The sequence below is a fragment of the Lampris incognitus genome, chromosome 15, assembly GCF_029633865.1.
Source record: "Lampris incognitus isolate fLamInc1 chromosome 15, fLamInc1.hap2, whole genome shotgun sequence".
NCBI classification, from domain to species: Eukaryota; Metazoa; Chordata; class Actinopteri; order Lampriformes; family Lampridae; genus Lampris; species Lampris incognitus.
The window spans coordinates 39,659,731-39,680,795 of NC_079225.1; the positions used below are offsets into that span (position 1 = coordinate 39,659,731).

General features: G+C 45.4%; 1 non-coding gene across 1 annotated transcript; it reads right to left on the minus strand.

Annotated features, from left to right (window-relative positions):
- Positions 1–16,754: 16,754 nt before the first annotated feature.
- Positions 16,755–16,836, minus strand: trnas-gcu (transfer RNA serine (anticodon GCU)). Its single transcript has one exon. It is a non-coding gene; the product is annotated as a tRNA-Ser (tRNA).
- Between the last annotated feature and the right edge of the window lie 4,229 nt (positions 16,837–21,065).

Here is a 21,065-nt window from a genome sequence, read left to right on the forward strand (position 1 = left end):
TCTCAGAAACCGCCAGGTAATGAATCCCAGCACAGCGCCATTGGTAGCGTGTCAAGATTTTACCACTGGAATTAAATTAAATTAACATAAAACAGAGTCGATGTCAAAGCTCCATCATCTGTAAATGTGCTCTGTAGCCACGAGCTCTCAGACGGGCCTACTGCCTCCATTAATAACGGGAAGGCCTCGGGAGAAACTTTGCCATTATATCATTACATCAATCTATTCTCCTCCCCTGAACTCCTTCAGCGTCGGCCCCTCGTCTCAACCACATCGGCGGCGACCGAGATGGAAAACCTGGGCAGGCAGGTAGTCGTCCTTTTAACGCCATCTCTAACCTGTGTAAGTATTAACGACGCCACTGGCCAGCTCCAACCCTTTCTCCTCCTCTCCGTCATTAAAGTGGCCGCGTGCACTTTTGACTCCAGAACTTGGTTCAATTGTTCCTTTCGGGAAACAAAAAGGGCTTATGTAAGATTTAAGGGGATCAGCCCACATCTCGCCCCTCGCTCCTCTATTCCGTTTCATCTGCTGATCAGGTTAATTCTTCACTGGGGGTAAAGGAGCGGGGAGGGATGCTGCGTGAAACGCCGCTTTTGAAGTGAAGTGTGTGGGGGGGGGGGGGTGGGGGGGGTGGACAGAGATCATGTTCGTCTCCGTCTGTGCGTTCTTGGAGCTCTCTCTCTCTCACACACACACACACTTGCACAACATATGCACACATGCGGAAGGATGCCTCTGTTGAAATTCCTGTCTCCGTCAGTTTTCCGTCTCCATCTCCACCTGTTCGTCTAGTTTCTGGTCCGTCCCTCTCTGTCTGTCTGTCTGTTACCCACCCACCTACTTTCCTTTCCTTTCTTTCTGTGATCTGCATTTGTCTCGCTCTGCGATGCCAGCACATAGAAGAGACAATCCATATTTGTAGTATGGTGCCCCCTGTTTGAAGGCCACTCTGATTTCTTTCTGCGAGTAATGTCAGGCCTTCTCGAAGTCCCGACCTCGGTCCGCGTCCGGAGCGAACAGCAAGTCAGTCCGGACCCAGCTCGTGCGTCGTGTTATGAATACAATATGCTGTGAAGTGTTTTGTGTGTTGCTGCTGCCGAGTTCACACACAAACGTTACACCAGAGAATTTGATTTGGGGTGGGGGCGCGAAGCTTTTATTGCAGCTTTTACTTACAGTAAAATAACGAGTACAGTTGCCATCAACTCGACAACTCGAGTAAGGCTATCTTCACTTCATCTGGTTCACTGTTGCACCTCAGTTCACTGTCGCGCCTCTGCTCTGTTGTGTGTGTGTGTGTGTGTGTGTGTGTGTGTGTGTGTGTGTGTGTGTGAGTCTCCTGGATCGCTATCTTGTCATGGTGGAGAAGCTTCTGTGTACCAATGATCCCAAGAGCTATGCTGTCCAGAGCTTGGCTCCTGGTAGGGTCACCAAAGGCGGACAGGTCAAGGGGGAGGTTCCAGATGAAGCGCGATCCAACAAAGACCTCAATGGCGGAACTGGCAGAAGATGTTTCCAGGTCACAACGGCAGTGAAGTCGGATGAAGGCTGCAACAGAGGGTGGTCCCCAATTGTCTTGGTTCTCCATGCCATTGGACTCTGGCCACCCCCTGCCAAGAACCGTTTGGTGGCTGTAGATGCATCAGCCTCTCTACGTAAAAAGCTGTCATGCACAGTTGTCCTCCTGCAAGGATCCCCACAAGGACCTAGAAGGAGGACAGTCATACTCGACCCCGAGTGACTGCCGATCGTGTGTGTGTGTGTGTGTGTGTGTGTTTGCTTTATGTGTGCAGGAGTGTATGAGAGTGCGTGTGATAGGAGAGATCAGTTGCCTGCCCAGTTGCCTGCTTCATATTTGGTCCAAATCTTGGTGGTTTACTTTGAGCTATCGGTGAGATGCAGCTGGCGATGTATTTTTGTGGCATCCAGTGTAAATGATAGCTGAGTGATGCCAGAGCCTTGGGGCCTCGGGGCCTCGCAGTGAAATCCACCGCTCTCTAACACCGACCTACTAAAGAATAGAGGGGCCGAGCCCCGCCCTCATTGAAACACAGAGAGCAGAGGAGAGAAACCTGCACGACCATCAATGACAGTAATGAGTAGCCGACTGGTACAGGAGTTTTCGTCAGGGTTACAGCCAACCAGAGGCATAGGAGGGTGGGTCTTCGCAGAACATTATAAAAGTAATAACTTATAGCAACATTTATAAGTGAGTTGATTACATTTTATTTTGTTATTGCCAATTGTTCCAGACCTCCGACCTTGAATAAAAATCAGATGTGGAGCTTTGAGTAACAAGTTGGAGAACCCTTGGTATAGATGTTCTCAGCTTAAGGCCTGAGATACGCGTGGCTTTGCAGCGTTTGTTGTGCACGTCCTCAGAAAGTAACGCTACGCGTCCGCAAGATGCAATACGCACATGAACGGTAGGGGCAGTACGGGGACATGACAGAGTCAGGGGTCAGTAAGCGCGTCAGCAGCAACAGTTTTGAAGACAAGTATCAATTTGTTCTTACACAACCATGGGATTTTTTTTATAGCCCTGATGTTTGTCTCAGAGACCAGTGTAGAACTTGGGTAACCCCTGAATTTAGACATCGATTGGCTAACGATAATGTCTTTGCAGGCCTGGGTGATGGCTCATTGCAAAAGGTAGAGAATAGATGTTAAGAGGAAGGAATTACAAATAACCATCATGATTGCTACCGACTGTCACGACAACTTGAGGGCTAAAAAAAAGTCCATGGGTGCGTAAAAACAAATTTACCCATAGTAACGACTGATACATGAGGCCCCAAGTCCGCAATTAACCACATCTACACAATGTGTCATTGCCGCCGCACATTGGCAGAACGAGAGAAACATACTCGCCATTGTCACGACGAGCATCATTTATCAGGGACATTTATTTGTCATTTCATTCCATGCACCTGCGCACATGAAATGAAATGAAATATCGGTTTCCTCCAGTCCACAGCAGTGCAACACAAAGACAAAAACACTTATCCAAACTACAAGAACACATATATCCAAACTTTTTTCCCCCCCACTGTCCATGAGAGCGAACGCCAGGATGACCGTCTGAACCGCCGGTCTGCATGGGCTAGCAGTTAGCTTAGCCTGCTCCGCTTCCGGGGCCTTACAACAGCCGTTGTTGCCTCTTCTGCCGTGATCTCAGAATTAACAAAATAGTAACTGTCATTGCACGATCCGTATTACAAAATTGTTATTAACCAGAAAGTTCCTGTTTTTTAAGCCTCCATACGTAATAATTTGTGAACTAAATCCTTTTTGAGCACTTTATGGACTTATAAATGAAATATTTACACATCATTTTTTCAGTAAGTCAGGCACGTCTGGATAACTAGCGTTACTTCTTCTTTTCTTTGTTTCTTTTTAAAATGTACCTACAGTTAGTTCCCTTTAAGAATGAAAGTTGAAGATGCCCGTTTCAGTTTTGCTCGATCTGCACAATCGACGCTAGAGGCAGTTTTGCCTTTTAGGAAACATTCCTGCAAACGACGGTAAGGGAAAAGAATCTGTGATTTCCAGGCAGAGAAGCCGCTTTTCAACAACGTTATAAACAATAGCGGTGACAGGAAGTAGAGGCATTTTCGCGCGGGCGTTGAACAAATCGGGTTTCCGGTATGGATCGGACAATGACAGTAACCTCCTCGAGTATATTTTGAATCTTTGAATAGAGATTGTTTATTTGTTTCTGTAAAAAAATGTTCCTTTGCTTTTTTACTTCCCCTATTGTAAGTTTTCATTATTTTTTCACTTTTCTTGTGCCCCCTGTCTATGTTTTGTTCTTGCTGGTTTATTCAAAAAAGAAAAAACAAAACTCCGAGTTTCGCCACGTGGCAAATCCGGAAGTTCCATTTATATCATTAGTTCTCTGGTGTGCCCTCTAGTGGAATCCTCCAGTAACACGCAAAGTACACAGGCAAGTATGTGGAGAATTCCACTCACGACATAGCCGGTTGTCTACGCGAATGCCTGGTTAAAAAGCAAGTATATCTCCACTCTTAGATTTGACACGCTGACCCTTGGGCTAAGCCTAACCCTATCCTAACACTGGCCTTGTCTTTGTTTGTGTCTGCTGATGTCTGCATGTGAGAGAAGTTCTCAGATAAACATTTGACATGATATATTTCTGGGTTGTCATATCATTTGTCCTGTCAAGATTCCTGTTAGCATGGTTAGGATCAGGGTTAGCGCAAGGTCAACTCATTTGCATAAATCGGGATGTGCATCTTTGTTCACATTTTCATTCATTTTATAGGAAGTACTTTCCACTCTAAATTCTCATTCTCAGTCCACATTAGAAGTGTGGCAGGCCTTGTTAGCATGTACACATAATCTAAGACCATTTTCAAGGGAGGATATTTCCAAATCTTTGTCTTTGTTTATTTATTTATTCTGCTTTTTTTTCTTACCAATTCTTGTGAATACTGTATCGTGAGGACCAACCATTTAAATTGTGAGCTTGTTAGGGTTTTTCTGCAGGCTGTATGGCTCAGATCCATTATTCCATGAAACTTTACTTCTCCGCTAACATAGACTATAAATATTTTATGCTGTGTTGGAACAACCCACCAAGTCAAGTCCCTTCTTTGTGCAAATTCACTTCAAAAATGAGATTCTGAAATTTGATATATGAATGAAGGGCTGACTGTCATGAATTTTGGTCCTGTGAAAAGCTTGCTCGCTGTTATTTCAGTCAAGGTCTCGTCAAATACGAAGTCTAATTTTTCAGTTATAACCAAGTGTTAAATTCTTTCTTTATGTATTTATTTATTGGATTTCCACCTCTTTTTCTCCCCAGTTGTACTTGGCCAATTACCCCACTCTTCCGAGCCGTCCCAATCGCTGCTTCACCCCCTTTGCCGATCCGGGGAGTGCTGCAGACTACCACATGCCCCCTCCGATACATGCGGAGTCACCTGTCGCTTCTTTTCACCAGACAGAGGAGTTTCGCCAAGGGGACGTAGCTCTGGGAGTATCACGCTATTACCCCCAGTTCCCCCTCCTCCCTGAACAGGCGCCCCGACCGACCAGAGGCAGCACTAGTGCAGCGACCAGGACACATACCTACATCCGGCTTCCCACCCACAGACACAGCCAATTGTGTCTGTAGGGACGCCTGACCAAGCCAAGCATTTGGATTTTATGTGTGAAAGCATGTGCCCAATTCATCTCTCTGCAAAACCTCGCCTTCCTACCCGCTGTCTGACTTCATCACAGAAAAAAAAAAACAGGCTTACTTCGTTCTGACAGCCATGTTAAAAAAACAAGAAACAAAAAAACAAAAACAAAGTCACACACAAGTTAACAAGTGGCAAATTTCCGCATGCTAATTCAAACGCCCCGGGAAGTGGGCATGCAAGAGTGACCTCTTCCAGAGTCAAAGTACGCCACTAGCATATTAATGCCAACCTAAACACACACTCAAGGGCTAAATTATAATGGTGCACAGCAGTATCCTCCACACTCTAATCAAAATGATATACTGCTTAAGATTTGTTTTTGCTGCACTGCTCCGTCAGCTGGGGAGGTCAGTGTTGTAAGGTATAATTGTGAAGCAGCGTTTATGGGGAAGGGCTTGCTCTTGTGGGGGAAAATACTTTATAAAATAACAATCTCTACATAACCCCAGGTGTTAGCTTGCATCCTTGGAAAAGCAAAAGTGACACCGGGCCACAAGGAAAATGGCGCTCATTCATCCAAAGATGATTTATAAACTCGCCATTTGTTATTGTGCAGAATAAAAACAACTGAATTAGAATTCATGATTCCTCATAGATGGAGTTGAATCTTTGGCCTTATGGGTGCTATATATACGGCTCCAGACGAGCCAACAGAGCCAGATGGGGTGACAGGTGGGCGTTGACATCTAATGCTTTTGTGGCTTGCTAACTTTTCCCTCGTTGTTAGCATTCTCCGTGCATGGCTGCTTCTCCAGAGAGGGTTTAGATGACTGTTTTCATTGGAATTAGCTGTCTTTTAGCATCAGGTTTAGTTTATTTGTCCGTAGACACGCATGAAAATCACAGCAAAAATACAACCTGTGTGGTTCAGGCTAAGAAACCTCAATTTGTCTTCTACAAAAAGGAAAATAATCTCTCGCCAAAGCTGAAGAGTGGTGGTTTTAGATGAAATATAGACGCAGATAAACTGGGCACAGTGACAACACTACTTCATACGAATGGAGAACGGTACTCAAACAAGTAAATTCATGAATAACAAGTACAGACATTGAGATACAAACACCCAGATGCAGGGTACTGAGAGGGCACAGCTACGCACACGTGTGTGTGTGTGTGTGTGCATATGTGTGTGCACTTGTGCATGTGTGTGTATGTGTGCATGCTTGTGTGTGTGTACATGTATGTGCATGCTTGTGCACGTGTGTGTGCATGTGTGTGAGAGAGTGAGAGAGTGTGAGAGAGCAAGAGAAAGAGTGAAAGAGAGAGAGGCAGAGAGCGAGAGAGCATGATAGAGTGTGAGAGAGAGAGCAAGAGAACCGGAGAGGGGGGGAGGAGAGCGAGACAAAGAGTGAGATAAAAAGAGAGAGAGGGAGAGAGTGTGAGAGTTTGAGCAAAAGAGCGAGAGAGAGTGATAGAGTGTGAGAGAGAGAGTAATAGTGTGTGAGAGAGAGAGAAAGAAAGCAAGAGAAAGAGTGAGGGGGGGAGGGAGAGCAAGAGGAGAGAGAGAAAAGAAGTAGAAGGGTGTACTATATGGTTCAGAGACAACACCGACAGAGAGGATTTGTGTAGTGAAAGTCAATAAAAGGATATAACAAGTGAACTGCATCAGCTTATTAGGGGCGCTGAGAACGCGGTGGCTCAAAATGTTGTTCACAAAGTGTTTGAAACGTCGACGCCACGAACTCTTCACCGTAGCACCGGACACGGACCTAAAAGCCCGTAACTGAGCATTACCGAGGTCAGTAATTTGCCCTACATCTGGGATTACACTATTTGCAAGACATAACAGGATCATTTTGCAGTACAATCACCCCGCACCCTGCTGAAATATTTACCGCCAAATACCAAGTCGGAGTGCTCTGCTCAGCAGATACGGTAGCTTTCAAACTGACGGCCTCCATTTCACCGTATTACAAAATCAGCCGACACGTATTTCGGACTAGAGGGAACTTGCCCACAGAGTCGAGATACACTCACAAAACCGAACCAGTCATGCCATGAGCAAACTGTTTTCACACCGTCCCAGACATGGCTGCCAATCACACAAATCTTAACGGTGACAGACAGACGGACGGACGGACGGACGGACGGACAGACAGACAGACAGACAGACAGACAGACAGACAGACAGACAGACAGACAGACAGACAGACAGATTCGATAAAGGACAGGTTGTTAAAATCCCTAATATTTGCACTGCAACAGTTTTGGTGGGAAATAACCTGGAGATGGCTGCCAAGGTGATATCTCCACCACCAGGACACATGGTCAGTTGTGTACCTCAGCATCACAGGGTGTTTCGGCCTTTTATCACAAGACACCCTCTGCTGAGGCAGGCCCACCACAGGTTGATAGATAGATGGACGGACGGACGGACGGACGGACGGACGGACGGACGGACAGACAGACAGACAGACAGACAGACAGACAGACAGACAGACAGACAGACAGACAGATTATGAGCGTTTCAGAAAAAAAGGAGTTTTAACCTCGGATGCTTCCGTACGGGTCAGAGGGTTTAGGTCTTCCGCATCTCGTGACCCCCGTCTGAACTCAGTCTGCGTGGACAGGAACGCCGTCCCCCCCGGGCCGGACGGGAGAACGTGAACTCTTCCGAGGCAATAAAAAAGTGACAGTGTGATTTGTGACCAAGATGGAGAACACGAGGCATGCGCTCGACATAAAACGAGATTAAGATAGTAATCAGTTTATGACTCCGTAAAAAAAAAAAAAAAAAGGCTTGAAAAGGGGCCTTGAAAGCGGGCCGGGCCAGAGCCGGGGTTGACACCGCGAGGCATGAGACCCGAGTTTAAAATAATTGGAAGAGCCCGTCGCTCATACAATGGTATCAGATAATTGAATCTCAAAAACAATCGTGTCTCGCGTCTTCTTATGTCCGATCCGACATGTGAAATCGGAAACTGCCACTCTCGTGCACAAAGGCCGTGGGACAGACGTGCGCCTTTCTCTTCTTCGTTTTTATTATTTCCAGAGATATCACAACAATCAGGGGGGGATTAGAAAACTCCATGTTATGAAGAAGATTAGAGGTTCAACTCTTCCTCTCAGGTGCTTTTTGCTTTATAAGAAGCCCGTCTGACAAAGGAACCATGGGGGAAACCCCCCCCCCCGCTCTTTTATGGGCTTAAACCGCCCTTAAATTATATTTTACGTTAAATTGAAATCGTGTTTCCTTGACATAACAGATAGGGCCTCGTGAAGACGTGATAAGTCACTTTAACAGATCATCAACCCTCTAGTAGCGCAGCGGCGTCCCCTCCCCTTCGCGTCGGTGGGGTTTTGTAAGGTAATGTACCGCCCTTGTCAAAGCTAGCCAAAATGGAGTGACAGCCCACGACATCTATTAGACCCCCCACTCCCCCCCTCCTCCTCCTCAGCATCTCCCATTCAATCTCTCCATTACAGTTTATGAAGATGAGGTGCGGGAAGAAAAAAGAACAGCGATGTTTTGAAAATGCCCCCCCCCCCCTCCACCGTTCCTTCGCACAATAATGGTTTTCCAGGCCCCCGGGCCAGCCATCAGTGTAGCTGCCACATCACCTCATGATAGTCGACGATAATCCCCAACAGTCTTTCAACCGCGCTGTCCCGTGTCCAACGTTTCGCCGTTATGTTAAATTGTGACAGAGTCGGCGTTCTCAAACGCAACGGCTGCCTCCCCCCGCTCGCTTGTCGGGACACGATGACGATGGTGATGATGATGCCGAGCTGCAGCTTTTTACGGCCTGATGATTATTATTGAATATGTGATGACTTAAGGCGAGAAAAACACAGCTGAGCGAGGCTTGGATACAAGTCCTGCACAGGCACGTCGATCGAGGCCTCTCCCCGCGCCGCCACGCTGAGAACCTGTTTCAAAACGCAGCCTACGTATGCAGGTCGCGTCCATCCATGTCTCCTGTCCAGGGTCAAACAGAGCTAGCCGCTGTGACTCCAGCGCGGGGAGACTATTTGTCCGGGCGTACATTTCTGACTGTGTTTTTGTTGCCTCCTCAGGAATGACCAGTCAACTTGTGGCATTTGGCACAGGCACTGATGTGGCCTCCCCAGGTGGTGACGTATGCAGACGGATTGGTTCTTATTTTGAGATACTTTACTGACCCCCGTGGGGAGATTACGCCCTGCATTTAACCCATCCTAGCTGTGTAGCTAGGAGCAGTGGGCAGCCGCCGTGCAGCGCCCGGGGACCGACTCCAGTTCTTCTTGCCACGCCTTGCTCAGGGGCACAGATACCCTAACATGCATGTCTTTTTGATGGTGGGGGAAACCGGAGGAACCTGAGAAAACCCAGACACGGGGAGAACACGCAAATTCCACACAGAGGACGAACTGGGATGACCCCCAAGGATGGACAACCCCGGGGTTTGAACCCAGGACCTTCTTGCTGTGAGGCGACAGCGCTAACCACTGCACCACGTGCCGCCAATTTGATAGGGAATTGATTGATAGGGACTATACGGCAGAATACTACCCGGATATTCCCTTGCATTAAAAGAAAAGGATTAAAAAAAGAAAATTCCTTTCAGAACCACTGTTTTGTTCAGTTTGCTGTCTAGTTTAATGGGTCTGTTCAGGGAGAAAACGCCCTCCCTTCAAAGCAAACCTTCGGCTGTTAGCGTCTCCTGTCCCTCACACTCGTCTGCTGCTATCTCTTCTCATCTTTCAGATCCTGATAGATATCTCGCTCAGCATTCTTTCCTTTCATGACCTGCCACAGAGCCTCAACCATGGAGGTGCAAGCTGTCAAGAGAGGGCGCGTCCAGTTTCCTTGTCTTTCTCTCTCACCCGTACAATCTGCACCCCGAGAGTAGTGCGTTTGTTGTGTTTTGGGGTTTTTTTTTGCTAATTTTTTTTTAGATCCCGCAAACTGCTCCAGATTTTCTCTCGCCTCTCGTCACGACATGTGCGGGCTCGAGGACGCCGTTATAAGACGCACACAACCCACCGGTCTCAATATGTGGTGGGGTGGGGGGTGACACAAGATTGAAGTTTGGACTTTTCATCGCAAAATGCTGCCACCGCTATCTTTTCATCTGTGGGCTTACAGCTCCAGAACTGGAGCACAGACGCAGGAAATAGATATTGTCGCTTTCCTGCCCCCCCCCCTTTAATTTTGATTGCAGGTCATGTTTTCCTAGCGCACACTGTGCCGCGGGTGAGGAGTGTTCACAACTGCTGACTGCTGAGGGTGTTCACGAGCCTGCACTCACAGTCCATCAAAGGAGAGGGGGAGCAAAAACAGGCCAACGTGTATTCTCATTATTTGCAGAAGAATGTGGCATCTGGAAGGGAGAGGACACGCGCTTATCTGGCAAAGGAAAACATGCCAGATGACAAACCCGGCCTACTTGGAGGGCCGCCATGTTGACGGAGATATTTGAGCAATGTTTGAACATAGTGTTCTGTTTTTTGGGGGGTTTTTTTGCATCTCACATCCATTTATTCTCTGGAATAAACATGGGCCGGCGTCTAACCATTAATCTCTCTGGTAAATGAGGAACCTGTGAGGATGTGACTTGGGATGACTGAACCGACTGAACTTCTGCGAGTTTCCATGACTTCTCCATTACTTTTAGCCTTCATTTCCATCCCCAAAAGAAGCCACATTTGTAGAGGTGCCACTGAAAACACTACATCAGTCTGTATTTAAAATACCATTGAAATGAGCCACGCTAGAGGCCTAGGTAGCGTAGCGGTCTATTCCATTGCCTACCAACCCTGGGGTTAGTGAAACTCCTCACTGTCAGGTGAAAAGAAGCGGCTGGCAACTCCATGTGTCGGAGGAGGCATGTGGTAGTCTGCAGCCCTCCCCGGGTCGGCGGAGGGGGCGGAGCAGCGACCGGGAAGGCCCGGAAAGAGTAGGGTAATTGGCCGGATACAATAGGGATAGGGGTGAGAACGGGGGGGAATCTGGAAAAGAAATGAGCCACTCTACTCTCGAAATTTTTTGCAAGCCATATTTTGTACTTGTCCATTCAAAAACACAGTGTTGAGTCTGCACTGTAATGTATATTGCTGACGACACAGCTTGCGAGGTGAGATGAAAGCTAGCCAATGGAAACACATGCTAGCATACCGAGACATATTTAGTCAATCATTAGAGTTGATACTTTAAAAAAAAAAAAAATTCCGTAACTTTTCCAGGTTTTTCATGACTGCATGAACTCTGCTTTGAAACGGGGGTCTATAGTCAATTCAATTCAATTTATTGTCATTAAAAACAATGTGCAGGCACATGTTACCTTCAGGTCGTTACCACCACAGGGTCTAAACAGTACCAACCAAAAAACCATTTGCACTGATGGAACAACAGAATCAGATTCATGAAAAAGTAATACCCAGCAAAAAATAAATCACTTCAAAGGAATCTGTGTTAATGTGCCAATGAAAGTTGTAATCAATCAAGTTAAAAATGCCTTTCCCTGAAAGGTATACTGTTGGTACAGGTGTGCACCGTTTCATCACTGCCTGCAACAACTAGTTGCTTAACCATGCACGGCATGAGCAGTGGCAGACATTATTCTGCACAAAGATAATTATAAGTCACCGGCGATAATTGTGTTCCTCATCTTTTTATTGGTGGCAGCTGGCACAAATCATGATTTTACTCACGTTTGGATGATTTCATGGATGTGGATGGAATTAATGAGTGGTTTACAACTGGCAAAAACACACTATTGACCAGGGAATCCCTGATTCTTTACTCAGTCACGAATCCGTCGCCTGTTGTCACTCCCCTACTTAGATAAAAATCATGTGAGTCTCAAATTTTATCATGGGAACGCTGTGAGCAATAATTGGAAACCAAACAGCGAGCATGCAGTGCTGCTGGGAGATTTGCCGCCATATTGAAACAAGCTCTGGGCCCGGGCTCCCGCTGCTGGGAGGCTTTAGGAAAGTCTTACAGTAAGTAAAGACTTGTGTGTCCAAGACAAACCGCGTAGACACTTCCCCCCATTACTTCCTTTCTCCTTTTCTTTTTTTGTTTCGAGCCATACAGGCCCACCAAAGAACGCTGGTAGCTCAAAGGACAATAGACTCCCTGTTTAGTTAACATTTGTCAGGTTTGCTAAATAGAATAGAGGCAAGGGGAGGAGGCTGGGGGTGTTGGGGGGGGGGGAGTAAAGCGGACTCGCAGGACCTCCTTCCATTCGTGCTCCCTGCATGGAGCTTTTCCACACATGGCCTCTAAGGGAGTGAATGTTGTTCTAAACTGCACTGGCGATGCTTCCTATAACCTGTCATTGGACCATAACGGCCTATTTGCATCCTGTGTGTTTTGTTGGTTTTTTTTTTGTTAAACCACTATCCGTTAGAGATTTGCATTCCGTTCGCCTAATTTTCCTAACAGGTGGCAATATTTTGTGGCTGTGCATTGGATACTGTCTCCACAGTATGAGCCATTTCTTCCTCACGTATCTCCTCCTGTGACTCACAAACATGATTGTGGTTGCCCTAAGTGCCGTGTCTGGCTTGTTCCATGTAATCGACAAGGCAAGGTGTGCCAATTACTCCTCAGGTTGACTCACAGAGTTGTGACGCCATGGCCATTTGCATCTGGTTCAGCTATGAGAAGGTACATATATGGCCAAGGCTTCAAAGTGCTGGAGAACATAATTGTCTTCTGCAGTTCAGCAACTCTGAGGGAATAGTATAATTGGAGATTGAGTAAGAACGATTCAGGAAGTCAAAGGCCTTGGTCTGGCTTTGCGAAACGTTTTCGATATTGTTAACAAGAGTAAGAACCGAACGGTGACCGACTGGAATGGAATTGAGATGACTTTAGTTAAGAAAGTCACGGATGGTATTGTTTTATGTCGTATACTGTCGTATATTGTACTGAAGTGTAAAGCCTTTCGGGACTACCTTGTGAATTTGGGCTATAAAAACAACTTGATGAGACTTACAGACACAATTGGCCGTGTCTGCGGGTGGAAAGCCAGATGTGGGTACGTGTCCTGGTCGCTGCACTCGCGCCTCCTCTGATCAGTTGGGGCGCCTGTTTGGGGGGGAACTGGGGGGGAATAGCGGGATCCTCCCACGCACTATGTCCCCCTAGTGAAACTCCTCGCTGTCAGGTGAAAAAAGCGGCTGGCGACTCCACATGTATCGGAGGAGGCGTGTGGTCGTCTGCAGCCCTCCCCGGATCGGCAGAGGGGGGCGGAGCAGCGACCGGGACGGTTCGGAAGCAGGGGCGGGGGGAGGCAGATGATTTTGACTGACAGTAATGAGTATCATTGCCTCGTCCAATCAATGCTAAGAAAGAAGGGACACTGTTATTGAAGGATATTGCGTCATACTATGGTATGTACTACACACACAAACACTGTTATACGCATGGCTTCTTCACAAGTTGTGATTTATATTGTTTTTGCTCCCACTTGAGTCTGCCTAATACCGTATTTCATGTTATCTTATACCCCAGTTTGTAAAAGTGCTTTGGTAGTTATCAGCTAAATGAATTAAGCTACTTATTATTGTTAAAAAAAAGTCCATTTAAATTCTTTATTGTCCAATAAATTGTATGTCTTCGAACCCTCTGGGTGATTATTACATGACGCCAATCCTGGATTGATTTTTTTTCCCAATTCTCAAGGAAGAGGGCAGCAATCACTTCTTTACTAAATGAGTAAAATCATCACAAACACACGTTTCTGGGAGTCGCAGCTCAACCCCTCTTCATATACTGAATAAATAGATCGCAGAGTAGCACCTAAGCCATCTGATTAGACAATGATTATTTCATTACAAACGCCATCGCTGCTGGGAACGAAACAGGACAGTGAAATTGAGTTTGTCACCTCACTGCGTGACCCTGAACTGCAACGTGCTACACTGGCTTTTCATACAATTAATCCAAACCCAATAAGCTCCCTGAGAATATAATTGTATTTTCATGTTTGAGTATCCGTGATTTTATTTTTTAAAAAAATCAGGTTCATAGGAATGTGATGGAGCAAACAGTGGGTGTATTGCAGTCTGGATAAGACGTTACAATAATGAGCATGACACTTGGGAGTCCTGGTAAATCACCCCAGGGAGGGATGCCACGCTCCCATTCACGCTACATCGCTCAGAGAGACCCCAATGATGTCTGCCGGATCAGACGCTCGAGCCTTAACTCCCATTGGTCACATGGCACTTATCTCAAAGAGGATTATCATTAACCTCTGCATACTGGACAAATTCCCTTGCCCTGGCTCTCTCATTGTCTCCACCTAATTATCCCCAAGTTTAATTGGCTACATAAATCACTGCTCTTGCCCTAACAACTTTGGTGTGGGGTGGATGTCTTCAACTAAATAGGCGGAGGATATTGAATTGCCAGGTCTTCTTGATGTATTGGGAGAAATGGAAAGATTAAGGTTACCAGCACTGGGATTTAAAAAAATTTTTTTTTTATTGTTTTCAGTCTTTGCCTCTCTGAGTTCGACATGACCAGGATTCCATTAAGTCCCTATCAAGCTCGCTGAAGTCAAATTGGAGCATTAAGGGGCTGTGTTTCAAGGTGTTACGAGAATATCCATATCGGCGGTGAGTACAGTCTTGCGAGACCCAGACATCAAGATGATAATTTGACCTGGAGGTCCAGGGGAAGTTTCCTCATCTTACTCTATCTTGTGCAGCTGGACCTCTGCCTCATCAACCTCATGGAGGTCTGGAGAAATTCAAGCAAAAATATTGGTTGGAAAAGGGCAGGAGGGCTGTCTTCACACTTCAAACCAATGAAGTTAAAAGAGAGGGCGGGGCCTCCCGCTGGTGCTCCCCCATGTACCAACACGTTCACATCCTATGGCATCGTATCTTGACACTGTTGTCAAAGTTTTGACATATGATGCACAAGGTACCCTTCAACATCTATGTAGAGACATGGCAGGTGACTCCAATATGAAACTACTCCGCTGGTTATGAATACTAACGACACAGGTTACTATTAGGTAGTAGTGAAGGTTAGGGCTAGATTAAGGTAAGGGTTTGGGTTAAGGTCAAGGTTAGGTTAGGATTGAGGTCAAGGTTCGGTTAGAGTTTGGGTTAAGGTCAAGGTTAGGTTAGGGTTTGGGTTAAGGTCAAGGTTAGGTTAGGTTAGGGATAGGTTAGGACTTGAATTAAGGTCAAGGTTAGGTTAGGGTTAAAGTTAGGGATAGGTTAGGTTAGGGTTAGCGTTTGGGTTAATTTCAAGGTTAGGTTAGGGTTAAAGTTAAGATAGTATTAAGGTTAGGGTTAGGATTTGGATTAAGGTTAAATCTAAGATAGGGTTAAGGTTAGGGATAGGTTAGGATTTGGATTAAAGTTAAGTCTAGGCTAGGGTTAAGGTTAGGGATAGGTTAGGATTTGGATTAAGGTTAAGTCTAGGCTAGGGTTAAGGTTAGGGATAGGTTAGCAAGCAAGCAAGTAAGTTTATTTATATAGCACATTTTATACACAGGACAATTCTGAGTGCCTTACACAGATAACAGAAAAGGAACTACCATATAAACATAATTAAAAGAGAGTACATAAAAACAAATAGGAACAATCATATATAAAATATGATTAAAATAGTACAAAGTAAATAGTGTTAAGGTTAGGGTTAAGGTTCTTTTTTATACTCCTCTGAGCCCCGTAGGGAAATTATGCTCTAAATTTAACCCATGCTAGCTGTGTAGCTAGGAGCAGTGGGCAGCCGCCCTGCAGCACCCGGGGACCAACTGCAGTTCGTCTTGTCATGCCTTGGTCAGGGACACAGACAGGAGTATTAACCCTATCATGCATGTCTTTTTGATGGTGGGGGAAAGCGGAGCACCCAGAGAAAACCCACCGCAGACAAGGGGAAAACATGCAAACTCCACACACACTGTAAAAATCTTTTGTTAGGATTTATTTACTTGCAAAAAAATAATTCTGTGCTCCAAATCACACATTCAGAAGTGGGACACAAATATAAATCCATTAACTATTGCTAAAAATCACACAAGTTATAAAATTAGCCATAAACAATGTTTAGCTTTTTAAGTTCCTGAAAACTGCTGCTGCAACATGTACTTTCACACCCCTGTGCAACATTTATCTAGTTTACCTGTTCAACACTTAATTTAACAAGCGTTTTAATAAATACAAGCAGAGTTAAAAGTTTGTTCTTACATTTGGGACTTGATGCAAAAAGGGAGTTTTTTGTGGCACATGCCACTGTAGGAGGTGGACAGCCCTTTTTGGCTGTGTGGGGTTTCCTATGCATTTTTGCAGGGGCCACACATACATAATAGTTGAGGCAACTAAGGGATCTATGTTACCTGAACTACTCTGACTATACGGATTAGTTGGGCACAGTTTAAACTTGATATTTCAATTACACCGAGCATTTTAGTTGAACTGACTTAGGAAAATGAGCTGGGGTGGCTAAAACCTCAAATCCTTTTTTTTCAGTGCAGAGGATGACCTGAGATGACCCCCCAAGGTTGGACTACCCCGGGGTTCAAACCCAGGACCTTCTTGCTGTGAGGCGACAGCGCTAACCACTGCGCCACCCAAAACTAAATGTGACGACGAGGATGGGATTCGAACCCACGCGTGCAGAGCACAATGGATTAGCAGTCCATCGCCTTAACCACTCGGCCACCTCGTCTGTAGGAGGCTGGGTTTAGTTTTTTTACTTTATGGTTGGGTTAGGGTTAGATTAAGGTTAGTTATGGTTTCTTTCTCATACAAACGCTGAAGGGTACCTTCAAATATCGACACTTTGTCAACAGTGTCGATATATCACGCCATGTGTTAAGAATGGGGCCATGTAATGTCCTGTCAACAACAACTTGTTTCACACTAGCAAAACTTTGGCTCGGATGAGATGACATTCCAAAGAAAAGAGTCAATTCCCACACACACTTATCACCTCTGCACTGATTTATGGAAAAGGCTCAACGTTTCAGCCACAAGGACCTTTCTCAAGACACGTCAGTTGCACAGTGACTCGGTGCTTAAATACAGCCCATAATAGCATGACGGTCCACAGCTGTGTTGGAGGTGTGTCCATGATCACATCCACAACCGCTTATTCATATAACATTCCCTCAACTGTCAAAACATGCATTATCGATAGCCGTACACATGTCCGGTGAACAACCTACCCAACCCACTGCCGAATCCCCAAAACAGATTTTTTTATAATTAACCGGTTTTGTATAAAAAAAAATTCATACCATGAACTTCTTGGAGATGGACTTCTTTCACCTCTTGTTTTGTTGGGTTGCCAAGAGTTGGCCTAAGTCCTGCCCCTTTTCTATTTGATTACTTTGACTGATTTGAGCCCTTTGACCCCCCCCACCACCACCACATACAACATGAATGCACGCGTCTTTTTTCTTTGTTTTCTGTTTTCCTTTTATGTTGGGTGGGCCTGTCCTCCCAAAACTGTGTTTTGGGGTATATATATATATACATATATATATGTATGTATATATATATATATATATATATATTTTTTTTTTTTTTTTTTCAAGACATAGCTGAAGGAAGTCTGCACTATAAAAATGCCCCATGGGGTCCTAACTTTAGATTCATCCATGTACAAATACACATAAAAAAAAAATGTAAAATTTGTTTGTTTTTTTTTAAATTAAAAAAAAAAACATATAGTATAATGTTTTTTTTTCTGTGGCATTTGTATAATGCAGACTTCGACTATGTCTTAAATATATATACCACTAATCTGAGGTTAATTATAAAAAATCTATTTTGGGGAATTGGCAGTAAGTTGTTGGTAGGTTGTACACAGGACATGTGTTCAACATGTGCACAATGACATATATTGTATGTTTTGAGTTACGGGAATGTTATATGAATGAGGTGATAAGTTTGTGTGGGAATTGACTCCTTTCCTTGGAATTGGATCTTCTGAGGGAATTGATTCCCTGCACCACAAAAGAAACAAATCAAGTGGTGGTTGTGTTATCTTCTACTCATCTAAGATGAGATGACAACCACAACAACTCCATCCAAAGCTTTACATGTTTTCCTCATTTGCAGCAAAACCCTCTAATTTAATAACAAAATTAAACACAAACATAAATTATTACTGTTGGTGTAGCTAAGACAAATAAGGAAACTTATTTCTACCCAAACAGGAAAACTAACTACAGGTGCCATTTCCAGAGGCAGGCATTTTTAAACTCACAGCCAATCGACTGGCTGCCTCAGGATTTCTGAGGTCTCATTATCCCAATTATGTTGACGAGATTTTCTCTTGACCACCCGTCAGCCTGACAGAGATGGAGAGGTCTGGCTACACGAGATTACGTCTCAATCTTGTTGTTTCTCCTCTAAATGTTATGCGGCGTTCAATGTGGGCTGGGCCAAATGTTTGACTCCACCCACATTGAACACTGATCACTTCCCACTTCCACTAACCACTTCCCATCCATTCCTGTATCCTTCAAATTCCCCTGAGGATCATGTCAAAGGTATCAAGCAGGAAAAAAAAAGTGTGTCTTAATCGGACCTAACCCACACAAATAAAATATAGACAATGGAAGTAAATAAGACTGTCATTATGCCTTACGCCCAGCCATCCATCCACTATCTAAACCACTTATCCTGCTCTCAGGGTCGCGGGGATGCTGGAGCCTATCCCAGCAATCATTGGGCAGCAGGCGGGGAGACACCCTGGACAGGCCGCCAGGCCCACACACGCGCATGTCGTATGTGAATGTACTTTGTAATATTCATGTTAGACCAGTGCAGTGGTGTATTTATATATAACCGACTACCGCACCGATGTTAGCATTGCGTTAATTAGCACCCTAGCTAGCTACTACTACTACTACTACTACTACTACTACTACTACTACTTTCGGCTGCTCCCGTTAGGGGTCACCATAGCGGATCATCCGTTTCCATCTCTTCCTGTCCTCTGCATCTTCCTCTGTCACACCAGCCACCTGCATGTTCTCCCTCACCACACCCATAAACCTCCTCTTTGGCCTTCCTCTTCTCCTCTTCCCTGGCAGCTCCATATTCAGCATCCTTCTCCCAATATACCCAGCATCTCTCCTCCACACATGTCCAAACCATCTCAATCTTGCCTCTCTTGCTTTGTCTCCAAACTGTCCAACCTGAGCGGTCCCTCTAATATACTCGTTCCTAATCCTGTCCTTCTTCGTCACTCCCAGTGAAAATCTTATCATCTTCAACTCTGCCACCTCCAGCTCCGCCTCCTGTCTTTTTGTCAGTGCCACTGTCTCCAAACCATATAACATAGCTGGTCTCACAACCATCTTGTAAACCTTCCCTTTAACTCTTGCTGGTACCCTTCTGTCACACATCACTCCTGACACTCTTCTCCACCCACTCCACCCTGCCTGCACTCTCTTCTTCACTTCTCTCCTGCACTCCCAGATACTTTGGACGGTTGACCCCAAGTATTTAAACTCATACACCTTCGTCACCTCTACTCCTTGCATCCTCACATTTCACTGTCCTCCCTCTCATTCACGCATATGTATTCCGTCCTGCTCCTACTGATTTTCATTCCTCTTCTCTCCAGTGCATACCTCCACCTCTCCAGTCTCTCCTCAACCTGCACCCTACTCTCACTACAGATCAACATGTCATCCGCAAACACCATAGTCCATGGAGACTCCTGCCTGATCTCGTTCGTCAACCTGCCCATCACCATTGCAAACAAGAAAGGGTTCAGAGCCGATCCTTGATGTAATCCCACCTCCACCTTGAATCCATCTGTCATTCCAACCGCACACTTCACCACTGTCACACTTCCCTCATATACATATCCTGCACCACTCCTACATACTTCTCTGCCACTCCCGACTTCCTCATAAAATACCACACCTCCTCTCTCGGCCCCCTGTCATAAGCTTTCTCTAAATCCACAAAGACACCATGTGACTCCTTCTGACCTTCTCTATACTTCTCCATCAACATTCTCAAAGCAAACATCACATCTGTGGTGCTCTTTCGTAGCATGAAACCATACTGCTGCTCGCTAATCATCACCTCTCCTCTTAACCTAGCTTCTATTACGCTTTCCCATATCTTCATGCTGTGGCTGATTAACTTTATACCTCTGTAGTTGATACAGTTCTGCGCATCGCCCGTATTCTTGAAAATCGGTACCAGTATGCTTCTTCTCCACTCCTCAGGCATCCTCTCACTTTCTAAGATTGTGTTAAACAATCTAGTTAAAAACCCCACTGCCATCTCTCCTAAACATCTCCATACCTCCACAGGTATGTCATCTGGACCAACTGCCTTTCCACTCTTCACCCTCTTCATAGCTGCCCTCACTTCCTCCTTGTTAATCCACCGCGCTTCCTGATTCACTATCCCCACATCATCCAACCTTCTCTCGCTCTCATTTTCTTCATTCACCAGCCCCTCAAAGTACTCCTTCCACCTTCTCAGCACACTCTCCTCGCTTGTCAGCACATCTCCATCTCTATTCTTGATCACCGTAACCTGTTGCACATCCTTCCCAGCTCGGCCCCTCTGTCTAGCCAATCGGTACATGTCCTTTTCTCCTTCCTTAGTGTCTAACACCTCATACAACTCACCATACGCCGTTTCCTTTGCCTTTGCCACCTCTCTCTTCGCTTTACACTGCATCTCTTTGTACTCCTGTCTACTTTCTTCATCTCTCTGACTATCCCACTTCTTCTTTGCCAGTCTCTTCCTCTGTATACTTTGCTGTACTTCCTCATTCCACCACCAAGTCTCCTTGTCTTCCTTCCTCTGTCCTGATGACACACCAAGCACCTTCCTAGCTGTCTCCCTCATTATTTCTGCGGTGCTTGTCCAGCCATCCGGCAACTCTTCACTACCACCCAGTGCCTGTCTTAACTC